This window comes from Vicugna pacos, chromosome 2 (genome assembly GCF_048564905.1).
Source record: "Vicugna pacos chromosome 2, VicPac4, whole genome shotgun sequence".
Lineage (NCBI taxonomy): Eukaryota > Metazoa > Chordata > Mammalia > Artiodactyla > Camelidae > Vicugna > Vicugna pacos.
The window spans coordinates 71,491,051-71,503,374 of NC_132988.1; the positions used below are offsets into that span (position 1 = coordinate 71,491,051).

Here is a 12,324-nt window from a genome sequence, read left to right on the forward strand (position 1 = left end):
AAGATTCAACCAGAAAGTAAAACTCTATACAAAAGTGGGTATTCAATAACTTTTGTTAAAGAAGCCAATTAAATTTTTATTAAAATTTGGACACTAAAGTTGAGATTGTTGCAAAGAAGGAACATCAGAGTGTAAAGAGAAAACAATTTGGCCTTCTGGTAATTAACTGGATACCAAGGAAACCATTATGATTCTAGGAACTGTAGATGAGATGGGATGCCTGGGTCATGTTCTGCCTTGTGAGACATTAAGACAAGTATTATAAAATTTCCATCACATTTCCATAACACACACACGCACATATGTGCACACACCTACAAAATCTCCTCCATTAAAGTTCACATGGTTGTTGCACCTGCGTATGGGGACGAGATTTTTAGAGATCCTAATTGGCACAACTTGTATTCACTTGTGAATGCCAGGTTTCAGGGGCCTGGTAAGAGGAACTGCAGTTCCCCTGGGAATCCCTAAATTCCCACACCCTCTGAGTTATGGAGTTCACCATAGCAACATCTGTGTACATCACCACTTCGATGTGGATGGGCCGCAGCTGGTAAGCCCTACTGGGGATCCATCACGCCCTGTCTGGCTGCATATTAAGTCACAGTCTTATTCCAAGGTTTCTGAGACTCTCTGAGCCCTTGAGCTCATCCCAGGAGAAATAATTAAAGTCATACTGACTTGAGTAGCATATGGGATAACAGTATGTCATTAGCTATTTTATGGTTCTAGGGTAACAGTCATTTCAGAAGGCAGCCAACTGCACCTGAGAGGTGTGGTTCCTCTGAGTGGCTCAGAGAAAAATGTGCTCAGCAGTGTTGTCCCAGACCGAGTTATCTCAGCCAGGGAGACTGGGCAAAGCCCCATGGTACCAGGTTACTAACCGCACGTTTTGTTAGGGGTGATAGGGTTTTTTTATTGCTATGACTTCAATTAAGTAATGCAGATTATCCCTCAGGTGCCTGAGTGAATGCTCTGGGACTTTCCAGTTCTGAAAATGTCTAAACACAATTGGGCAGATATACACTACAAAGATATCCAAGTAGAGAAAAAGAGGCCCATGTATGCTTTTCACAGGCCGCCAGATCTAAACTTCCACACATCTGTCAACCCTGAAGAGACAGATATTAGTTAAGTTTTTATTTCTCAGGTATGGCCTTCAAAGTGTCAGACCTAATATATGCGAAAGCTTACTTGTTGAGATACCTAATTCAATGTGTTGAAAAACTGCAGACTGTGGGGCTCTAGAGAGCGTGTATCAACAAGATAAAAAAAATTAAAGAAGAGAACACAAACCAGCTATTCCAGAGTATAGCATCTCAAAGGAAACTCTAAAAAATGCAGTTCTAAGGATTTTATTACAAAGGATCCTTGTGAAGAAATAAGGAAGGCTTGATAAGAAACTCATGTGACTCTGACAGCATGTGAGTGAACCTGGATTGAAAGAGAGGTATGATGGGTGCTCAGGATATGGGGAGAATATGGAAGCACAGCAAGGGCTTGTACCAACAGTGTCAGGAATGCAGGTTGAGGCCAGTAAAGATTAAGAAAGGGAACAGGGAGGAAGAGAAGCAAGATGGCAGAGTAGAAGGACGCTTGTAGCTCACCCTCTCCCACAAATACACCAAACCTCACATCTACAGACCTACTCAGCCAACCAGAGCACCTGTGGAAGTCCCACAGAACATCGCCCTCTTCGAAAGACAAAGACACCAAAAATCTGGTAGGAGAAAAGTAAAAAAGAAAGAAGAAAGAGCAAAACAGTGTGGAACTGATCCCATGGGGAGGGAGTGGCAAAGGAGGACTGGTGCTCGTTTGCTGGGTCTCCCCTCTCCAACAGAGAGGCCAGAGGGACGGAGGGGGAGCCTCCGAGGCTCAGATCTGCCCCGAGTACCCCTTGACCGACAGTACTTAGTTAAACAGGCACAAAGGGTCCCCACAACACCCAGCCCAAGACGCGAGCCGGCAGCTGGGGCTGGGACAGGCTGCCTGAGCCGGGCGGAGGACTGGGGCGGCTGCACTGAGGCAGCCTCAGGGGACTGCAGGGGACTGCGCACCGTGGCTGGGCGAGGATGTGGAGCGGGACAACCTCGGTCCCCCATAAAGTGCAAAAAAAGCAAAGCAACGCAGCTGGTGTGCCCTAGGGGGAGGGGGCCATAGCCTTTGTCTCCTCAGACCTGCGCCGCCATTACTGGCACTTCTCGAGAGAAGAGAGGCGGGGTGCAGCCACAGCCCATCTCCTCCTGTCTGCAGCTCCCAGGCAGGGGTGGGGCCAAGACCCAAATCTGTACCCGGGGGGCAGCCCTGCTCTGAGTGCCCCTGGTACCGTGTCCCCTCACCACATTTACATATTACAGTGGAACCTTCCTTGGCTACTTATAAGCTTGTCTCTCTCCCTAGATTTTGAGCTTCTTACAGTAGGGAGCATGCCTAACTCATTTTTTTCTCTTCAACATCCATACAAGCACACTGTCTGCTCAAAAAATATCTACTGAACTCTAAGTTACATCAAATATAAATTCTTCAGATGGCCTATAGAGATTTCTACTATTTGGCCATCAAATCTATGCAAAGTTATGCTCCCCTCCCCCAACACCTTCCTATGGGATGCACTCTTTACTGCAAGTCTAACTGATCTCCTTCCTGTCCCAAGTGCACATCTCTTCATTTCAATGATTCCCTCTCCCAGAAACACCCCATATTATGGGCCATGGAGAGGCTTGCTTTCCTTCCTTATCCAGTTCAAGGACAAATATTTGTGCAAATCCATCCCTGATGGCACAGGTCCTCTTTGTTTCCACCTGTACAGCAAAACCATTAAATATATGCCCAGTGGAAGCTTGCTGTGCAAGGACAAGGCTTCATGACTGTTCATTTTACTCCAGAACAATTAGATTGTTTGTCGGGTTCCCCCAATGACAGTATCTAGAGGCCTTTTTCTAGTACAGTGAAGATTCTTACACTAACCCTTCACACTTAAAGGGGTATACCTCTGGCTTCAGCTTTTTGGAAGGAGACTAGGAAAAACAAGATTGTGAGGTTCACCATTTAGCATGGAGATATTTATTTAATTTCCAGCTTTCACTCTGCTTTCTGATGTGTCCAATGTCCTTGTCTCTCTCATGTATAGTTTCTCTAAAGAACAAACCCACGCATTCCTCTGGGAGTGGAAGAGAGGATGCTGGCATCTGTCTGCTCCATATGGAGTCTTTTAATCAATGCCCACTCTTTTCAACCTCCTTCTTGCCATCACTTTCTGTACCTGGTACCTCCAATATGTGAACCACTTTGGGGTTCTCTACAGTGAGCAGGCTTCCTGGTATTTATCCTCCTCAGTAAGATGATAAGTTGCAATATCTGATCAGTATTTGCTTTAAAAAATCCTTTTCCACATTTCCTCAAAATATAAGTTGATGAAAGCAGGAACTCTGTTTTGTTCACTGCAAAGAACAGAGCCTGGCAGCACTGTTCTATCTGATATATATACTTCTTGACAGCTGAAATAGTCCTCTCTCTCATTTTCTCTTTCTTAATGAGTTTATAATTATTTTACTTCTCTACTATAATTTTAATTGAATTTTAAGAGAAATCAGAGATAAATGTACATACTCAACACACTGAGTTTAAGAAAAAATCTAATATATATAAAATATATATTCATTCTCCTCTTGTAGTTTATTGTGATCCTGTTGGGACTTAAATCATATTACATCCTTTTTGTGCTCAGATGCCTCCAGTGATCACATTCTCCGTTCACCGTGAGTAGAATCTAAGGCCGCATGATGCTTACACAGTCCTACAAACCTGGTCCCTACTACCTCTCCACTACCTCTTTAATCTCCTCTCCCACTTCTCATCTTCCTCTCACTCTGCTCCATCCACCAGCCTTCTTGCTCTTCCTGAACACACAAAGCACATTCACCCCACAGGGCTTTTTTCCTCTCTGTTCCTTCTGCCTAGAATGCCCTTTCCTCAGAGAGCTGCAGTACTAAATCCCTTTGAGCATTTCATAAACTCTCTCCTTCTCAATGAGTCCTACACTGACCACTCCATTTAAAATAGCAACTACCACCAGTACCCCCATATCTTCCTCCATCACCTACTTTATTATTCTCCATAGAATTATGACCATCTGACAGTCTATGAATTCATTTTTTTATTTAATTTATTTTCCACCCTTGCTCAAAATATGTCAGTGAAGACAGAGACTTTATTTTATCCACTGATAAGAACAGTGCCTGGCACAAAGTAGGTACACAATACATATTTGTTGCATATGACTGAATGAATATATGAGTAAATGAACAATCAATCCCACTCCCCAAGAATTCAAGTTAGAAAAGTCTGTTGGATAGCACAGGATGGCCCTGAACAAGGTCTGCTAGCAGATGGAGACCCCAGTGAAAGGTATGGAGAACTTGCCAGGAGGGAGAGGTGAGTCCAGCCCAGCGATCCAACATCAGTATAAGACCTGAAGTCTTTATGAAGAGGCTGACTTCATCCCAGTGTGTGGCTGGGTCTGGAAATCTCTCCAAATCAGGCAATCTAGCCTTCCTGGCATGGTGCTGTAACATAAGGAACATTGCCCAACTCTGTGAGTGTGGACAGAGCCCTGTAGACCAAGTGCAGGCAAGACCATGGCTGAATGTACCCTGGGTCAACAAGAGTGGATGCCTGCACGGGGGACCATTCAGGATCCATATTCAGTAAAGTAGGCTCTGTGCGGTTGGAACAAAAGCAAGTCTTAGCAATTCTCTCTTTCTTCTTGACCTGTGAGAATTGGACTGGCTTTTTTTAAAACTAAATAAGCCCTCAGGATCCTAGAACAATTATAAGGCGTGGTGGGAATGGAGAACAGGGCCATGGGGATGGGGAGTCAAGAGATCCAAAGGAGCTTCCTGATGCCTGGGTGCTAGAGTGACTGATTTGGAAAATCAAAGAGAGTTGACTCATTATTTCTATGAAGCTGATGAAACAGACCATATTGGTTAAAATATGAGTATTTAGTGAAATAGTGATGAGTGTCACCTGCCTTTAGGCTTACTCTGATTATTTGTTATAAAGCACTCAGCAGCAGCCAACACACAGAAGTGCTCATAAAATGAGCACTAATGCTGTTACTAGATAAATAGTACAGCATTCCCCAAAATATTAGTTGTATTTGAACATCCATACTGCCAAAAATTAGGTCAGTGTTATTTTCTCAGTTATTCCTCATCAACAAATTTAGAAGTTGGGCATCTTCCATCTAGGCACCGAAGCTGTGTCACTAGCATTATATAGGGGAAAGGTTACATCAGCTTCAAGGAAATTAGTATTCGTCACTTAATTGCTTTGCCTTGCAAAATAATATAGACCTTTATTCCAGTGACTTTGTAACTATGTTTCTCCCATTTTGACTTCAATTCCCTCCCCTGTAAAAAGGAAGTAATGCCTACCTCACACGCATTTTATGAGGATCAAATGAGATCATGATTGTCGACAACATATAAATGAAAGGCTTTGGCATTATTGTCATTGTCACCACTCCTGCTAGGCACACACTTACTTTATGTTTTGAAAAGGTACCCTTTGCACAGTTCATGAAGCCTCTGAGGAGATAGCTTACGCCAGACATCTATGCTCCCCTTCCGACCCCTTGGGCCCTCTGCCATGGGCAAAATGGAAACAATTTACATGAATGTTCCATTCATAAGATTCTGGAAGGATTTAATGTGAAAGACACTGCATGATGGCTTAAGGGCATGTTTGCTTATTTTCCTTATTCTTGGAATTCCTGGGAGGCATTACTAAATCAGAATTTATTGTAGAAGGCAAATGACCACGGGGACAATCCACCACTAATATTTCCACAGTATATTACCCAGATGTATAGTAATTAAAATTCACTATGTATGTAATTCATTAGGATGAACGTGAAGCCATGATGGATAATTCAGAAATCAAATAACCATGGGCCCTCTGGGGCTGGAGTTTTGTGATAGATTTGTATGGGTTTTGTTGTTGTTGATGTTGTTAGTATGTTTGCTTTCTATTTTGTTATTCTTAAGGATTCCTGAAGGGTTTCCTGCTCTTGCCTTCAAGATAGAGTTGCTAGATTTGACAAAAATACAAGGCACAGAGTCAAATTTCAATTTCAGATAAACAATAAATAATTTTTAGCTTTTTTGAAGAGTTAATCACTGATTCCCATTTTAACCCAAAGCAAATAATTCTCTATAGTCATTTTGGGGAAAGAGGAATGACTATTTTAAAGCAGCAACAAACCTACATTTTCTACATAGATTTCTTTTCTTAATATAACCTGCAACTAGAAGGAACTGAATGTTTTTAAATATGGGAGTCAGTTAATCAAAACTTCACCTTGGGATGAGAGTTCTAGCACATAATGCATGTACAACAGGTGGGGGTCAGCAAAACCAGCCAAGATCTTGTTGTTCAGGGCAGGAGAGAGGTCTGAAACTCAGAGACGGAGCTACAGATAGGAAAGGAGGGACCTGCGCGGCCGACACTGGGGCAGCAAGTCTACGTGGCGAAGAGTCATCAAATGAGGAGGAAGAGAGAAAGTTGTGTTCATTAAATCTAGAGTTCTAAGTGCAGAAGAATAGGGCTCACAGAAAATTATAAGGACAAAGATTATAAAATATCTTTAGGACTTACAGAATTGTGAATGTCCTATTAATAAGGCGTATCTAAAGCTAAGGCACGTAAGTCTGCATGGGAATTCAGAATGCACAAAAGTCACTTCCCAATGAAAGAAGAAAACAAATGCATGCTCACATGCACACACACACACACACAGCTTTAAACATAAAGAAAAAATTATATAATACTTCTGACATGACAAATTCCAATTGTAATTTCCCATTCAATTAATTTTCCCTCCCAGAAAAGAGAAGCAGTTATTAGTATTGTATAATTTGCTTAATCTAACCACCCATTCTGAAGCCTGACTCCGGTCCCGCACTCTTCCACCAGCTGGGGCTACAGAGGTGGAGCTCACGGAGCAGGGCAGCTGCAGGAGTAAGTGCTTAATACAGTGGATCGTTTCAGGGGCAGGTGAGCTCTAAGGATAAAACTAAAACAGGATATGACGGAGTCTCTGGGTTGCTGTCTGGGGAGGTCAAGGAAGGTCTCTCTGATGAGGTAACATTTGACAAGGATCTGGATCAAGTGAAGAAACGAGATCTGGTGGAAAAGAATCCCGGACAGAAGCAGCAAAGTCCCTGAGGCCAGCAGGTAGAGAGTGCTGTGTGTCAAATGGTTCCTTCCCCACCCAGCCCAGTGGGGGCCCTGCGCAGCTTTCCAGTCAACAGCCTCAGGCTTGGGAGTGTGCTGTACCACAGGGCCGACAGTACAGGAGTGGATGTCATAAAATCACAGCCCGCAAGTTTTGAGTGTCCTCATGTGGTTTGTCTCAGTCCCCAGTATTCCTGCCATCCGTCATAGGAAGCACGGCCCCGGTGGCCGCCGCTCCCAGGACAAGAGACTGGGGTGGATCGCACCCCAACCTGACCCCCAGTCTGAAGCAGAACCGCCCCAACAGCCCACAAGGCCATAAGCAAGGGAACAGTTTGCATTTTAAGCCACTAAGATCTGAGTAGGTGGGGATTACACAGCATAACTGCAACAGAAACGTGACTGATAAAACAGAAAGGAGCTTGAACGTTGGTGGAATAAGAAAAGGTCAGAATGGCTGGAGCAGAGTATATGGCAGGGAGAATACTTGGACACAAGGTGAGAAAGGAAAGTGCTTTTGAAAAGCATTAAATTATGGAAGCTCCTAGGGGCCCTCTGTGTCCCCCAAGACCTCTTATTGACTCTAAAGTTCACTGTTTTCAATTTTAAAAAATTAACTTAGATAAGAGGCCACTCAAAGTGGTTCAAGTTTGAAATGACAGTATTTTAAGGTTTATGTTTTTAAAACATTCCAGGTCCTTCTGGAAGCTTTGCAAAGAATAGAATTAAAGGCGACAAGAGTGGGGAGGCCTCCCATGAAGAGATGTTTTGAGCAGTCTTGGCAGGAGAGAATGGTGATTATACCAAGTGTCGCAGTGCAGAGGGGGACAGGATTCCATTTGACACGTCTTTGAAAGGTGAGATGGCAGGACTAGCTGTGCGTTGGAGGTGGAGTCGCAGGTCCAGAGACATGGAGGGTGGTTTCCTGTGGTTTGGGCCTGAGTAACTCCCTAGAATATTCCTAGCACTGCCACTTGCTCTGTGAGAGAAAAGAAACATAAGACACACCTCCCAGCTATTGAAACCTTATAAAACAATGTGTAAATTTTAAATCAAGACAGTAAAGTGTCTTGATTTGTAAAGTGACTATAACTCAATAAAAACATGTTAAAAAAAAAAGATAGCCTTTGCTTTAGGACAAAAGAAAATTAAAACCTTAGAATACATCTGGAAGATTTCCAGAACATGTTACATAAGAAATAGCACTGTTTATATATGCGGTACATACACAGACTGTCTGCTACACGCACACACTCACACACACAAGCACACATGATTTTAACCATGATTTATAGCTACCTTAAGGGATACAGACACTCTGAGTTCTGAGTGACTTGCCAGTGACATTCTAATTTGAATTAGGGTTTTAGTAGCAGGAACTAAAAGAAAAAGACAAGTCGGAAAGACTTTTCAGGGAATTTGCTGATTATGATGATGTTCATTCATATGAGCAAGAAGTTAAGCACAACTTTAAGGCTTTAAGTAAGGCTGCCTGGAAAAAGATGTACTCAAAGGAAAAGAGAGAGAGGTCAGTTTGTGGAGGGAGGTAATGCTGGGTTTTAGAAGTGTCATGTTCAAGGTGACAGAAGAGTGTTCTGTGGAAATGAGCAGTGGTGCCTGGAGAGGAAAGGCTGGAATAATAATAGTAATCGCCTGCTAACAGTTTCTGAGCACTTACTAGTCGCTTGGCACACTGTCTAATAAGCACTTTGCATGTATTATTTTATTTGACCCACATAAAGCCCCTAAAAGCCAGATTCCAGTGGGGAAACTGACTGGGAGAGTCGCTCAGCCTCGCAAGTAGTAGAACCAGGCCAATGGAGCCAGCCAATCTGGTTCTGGAGCACATGCAGTGCTATGGAGACCAGAGGGAGGGGACAAGTGTAGAGAGCTTTATGCATGAAGTACATCCTCGTCCTCTCCTTGAGTCCCATTTGGACTGGTTTTCATCAGCACTGCTGCAGGATACCTGCTTCCAGTTTGTCTTTCCTCCCCATTCAGGCTTTTAAACTCCTGGGGAAGTCCCCTGTCTTACAGTGTTGGATATCTTCATTCATTTATTCATAGAACAAATTCTTATTGGACATCAGCGATGGACCAGGCACTGCACTAGGAGAGGGGGCAGAGCCGAAGGACCGCCAGGCTCTTCGCTCTTGAGGAGACATCCTCTACTAGGACAGAGGGAGATGTGAGCTAGTCATTGCCCTGCGGTGTGATGATGACAGTAACTCAGGGAAAGTGCTGTGGCCGGCATTATGTACTCTCTTTGACCAGATACTAGAAGAGTGCATTAATTTCTGAGGACTGTCATTGTAGAGTACCACAAATTGGGCAGCCTAGAACAACAAGAATTTCTTCTCTCCTAGTTCAGGAGGCTAGAAGTCTGACATCAAGGCGTCAGCAGGGCCTCCAAAGGCTCCACATGTAGACCTGTACTTGCTTCTTCCAGCTTCTGGTGGCTCCTGGATTTCTTGGCTTGTGGCAGCCGAACTCCCATCTCCACCTCCATCTTCACATGGCCTTCCATATGTGTCCTCTGAGGAAAGGACATCTTATGAGGCATTGGCCACTGGATTTAGGGCCCATCCCAAAACCTAGATGGTTTCTTCTCCAGATTCTTAACTAATTATATTTGTAAAGACCCTATTTCCAAATAAGATCACACCTGAAGTTCCAAGGTTCATATTCAGAGCAAATGAATGATCTTCCCAGCCAAGAACAACTCTGGCTGCAAGCAACAGAGACCTACTTGAGCTAACTTGGGCAAAAACGGGAAATTGGGGTTCACACAATCAGAAAGGGCAGCAGTATGAAGTGGGGACCCAATACTGCCAACTTTTTCTCCCTCTTTGTCGCATATTTATTCTGCTAACTCTAGGTCAGCTTCACTCTCTACACCTCTTTCTAAGGCTGGAGACCTATGGGCCACTGACGGCACCTGCGCTCATTTCCTTACACCTTCATGGTCAGGAAAGAAAGGGGCATGTTGCCCAGCTCCAGAGCTGAAAATCCTCAGATTAGACCCAGCTGGGTTGCCTTTTTCCAGAAAAAAGAAAGCTGTGCCATATAAATCATGGAAAAGGAAAAATACATGTTCTCCTTGGATGGCAAAAAAGGAATACAAAAGGCGAAGGCCATCGCCAAAGTAGAGTCAAAGAGAAATTGTATGGCCTAGAATTTTTGATCACTCTTTGTAAAAGTGGCTGCCATTCTTCTGATAAAATAACAATTTAATGCTTTTTAAAGCACTAATTAAAAAGCAAAAGGAACAATTAATTTGACTCATGGGAAAACATAATATCGTTTCCACCTTGAAGAAAAGGGTGGAGTGGTAGAATATTTCTTTGGTAACTAAAGATCATGACAAGGATTTCTATTTTAACTTTCTATGTAAGATGTGAATAATACAGGAGTTGGCAAACTTTTACTGTAATGGGCCAGATAGCAGACATTTTAGGCTTTGCAACCAAGAGGCAAAATTGAAGAGATTATGTAGGTACTTATATAACCATTTAAAATATAATTATTTGAAGACATAAAAAAAAAAGCACTTCTCAGCTCACATAAAGCACAAAAACAGGTGGCAATCTGAATTTGTTTTCCAGACTGCAGTTTGTTAAGCCCTGCTATAGGCCTCCAGGCAGCAAACCTTCAAAGTCTACTATTTAAGTTTGGTTTTCTTTAAACTCATAATCAGTTACCCATGGAGATGGTTAGGATGATAGCGCTCAGCTAGTTTGATATTTCCATTGACCTGTAAGAAAATGGCCCAGGGCTATGAAGGAAATTGCTCATGCCTTCAGCTCTAGTCTGTAGCAGAACCCAAACAAGAAGCCAGCTCTTTAAACTCCTGATCTGGAACCTTTTCCTCTAAACCGAGGTGCCTCTTATAGATTCATTCTTCTCAAAGAACCAACACCAAAGGACTCAAGTTTAAATACTCAAGCATCCCTGCCTAAGCTAGGCCTGACGATGCATTGGGTCCCAATTCAAAGACTGATGGGAATGGCATGGCAAACTTGAGCAAAGAAGTATGACAGCTGTGGGGAAAGGGTTGTCCAGTTTGGTAAGTCCCCGAGGCATTGAGTGCTGCAGCCCAGGCCGCCAAACTCCCAACACCTCCATAAGTGGCTACAATACCATGAACAATGACAATTATTAACATTTTTGAATATGTATTCTGTACCAAGCACTTTTGTTAGAGCTTGCAAGTATTCATTCATTGTTTTCAGATTCCAAAAGGGAGGTAAAGTCACCTTTGTAGGGTTTTTTATGCATCTCATCAGGAGACAGCCACAGCCTGAGCACAGAAATAGTGCACATTACATGACCCAATTCATTGGTCATTAGTGAAGTTGGCTTTTAAAGCTTATAATTTATGGCTCTGACATGCCACTATAAATTAAAACAGGGTGGGTGTCCAATATAGCTCACAGGAATGATGTCCCACCCATGAAGTGCAAATTCTCTGAGGTGGGAAGCAGCCAGCGTGACATGATACAACCTTACGTGTGATAACTTGTGTTCTTTGGCATGTCACACATTTATTTCCCAACACAGACACCTCCCCTACCCTCTCCAGTGGGTAATTCACTCTTGTCTGTTGTGAATTTTTACAGCATTTCATCAAGATCCCACACCTGGGACCAGAGAGGCTGATGGTGAGACCACCATGGAAAATGTTGCTGAACGAATTGGAAAATTGGAGTCTGTTTACTGGCAGAAAGCAGACGAACAGAAAATTTTAAACAATGAATATAGAAAAGGCCAGTTTCAGTGTCTAAAGAAACAAACGAAAAGTATTCTAGTGACAATAAAGTAAGCATACAAGGTCCTATAAATGCCTCCCAGCCTTACCCTTCAGCCAATCCAAACTGCTTTCTATTCTCCCTGTACATCTTTGCTCCCCAGCCTTTATTTCTCTCTCCAAGCTGGTCTCCGTACCTGCAACCCCCTTTCCCTATCCTGAGATCTCAACCAATGGTCCTCAACTTTTTCTACACAGATACAACTAAGGGTTTCAACTCACTCCTCGTAGCTGACAACCGCTCGCATTAACTGTGTAAACCAATGGAGCCATGTCTC

At 43.1% G+C, this 12,324-nt stretch overlaps 1 long non-coding RNA gene across 1 annotated transcript; it reads left to right on the top strand.

Moving 5' to 3' along the window:
* The first annotated feature begins 293 nt into the window (after nucleotides 1-293).
* LOC140700232 (uncharacterized) lies at nucleotides 294-12,030 on the top strand. Its single transcript, XR_012078582.1, has 3 exons — nucleotides 294-553; nucleotides 7,935-8,096; nucleotides 11,859-12,030. It is a non-coding gene; the product is annotated as an uncharacterized lncRNA (long non-coding RNA).
* Nucleotides 12,031-12,324: the final 294 nt, after the last annotated feature.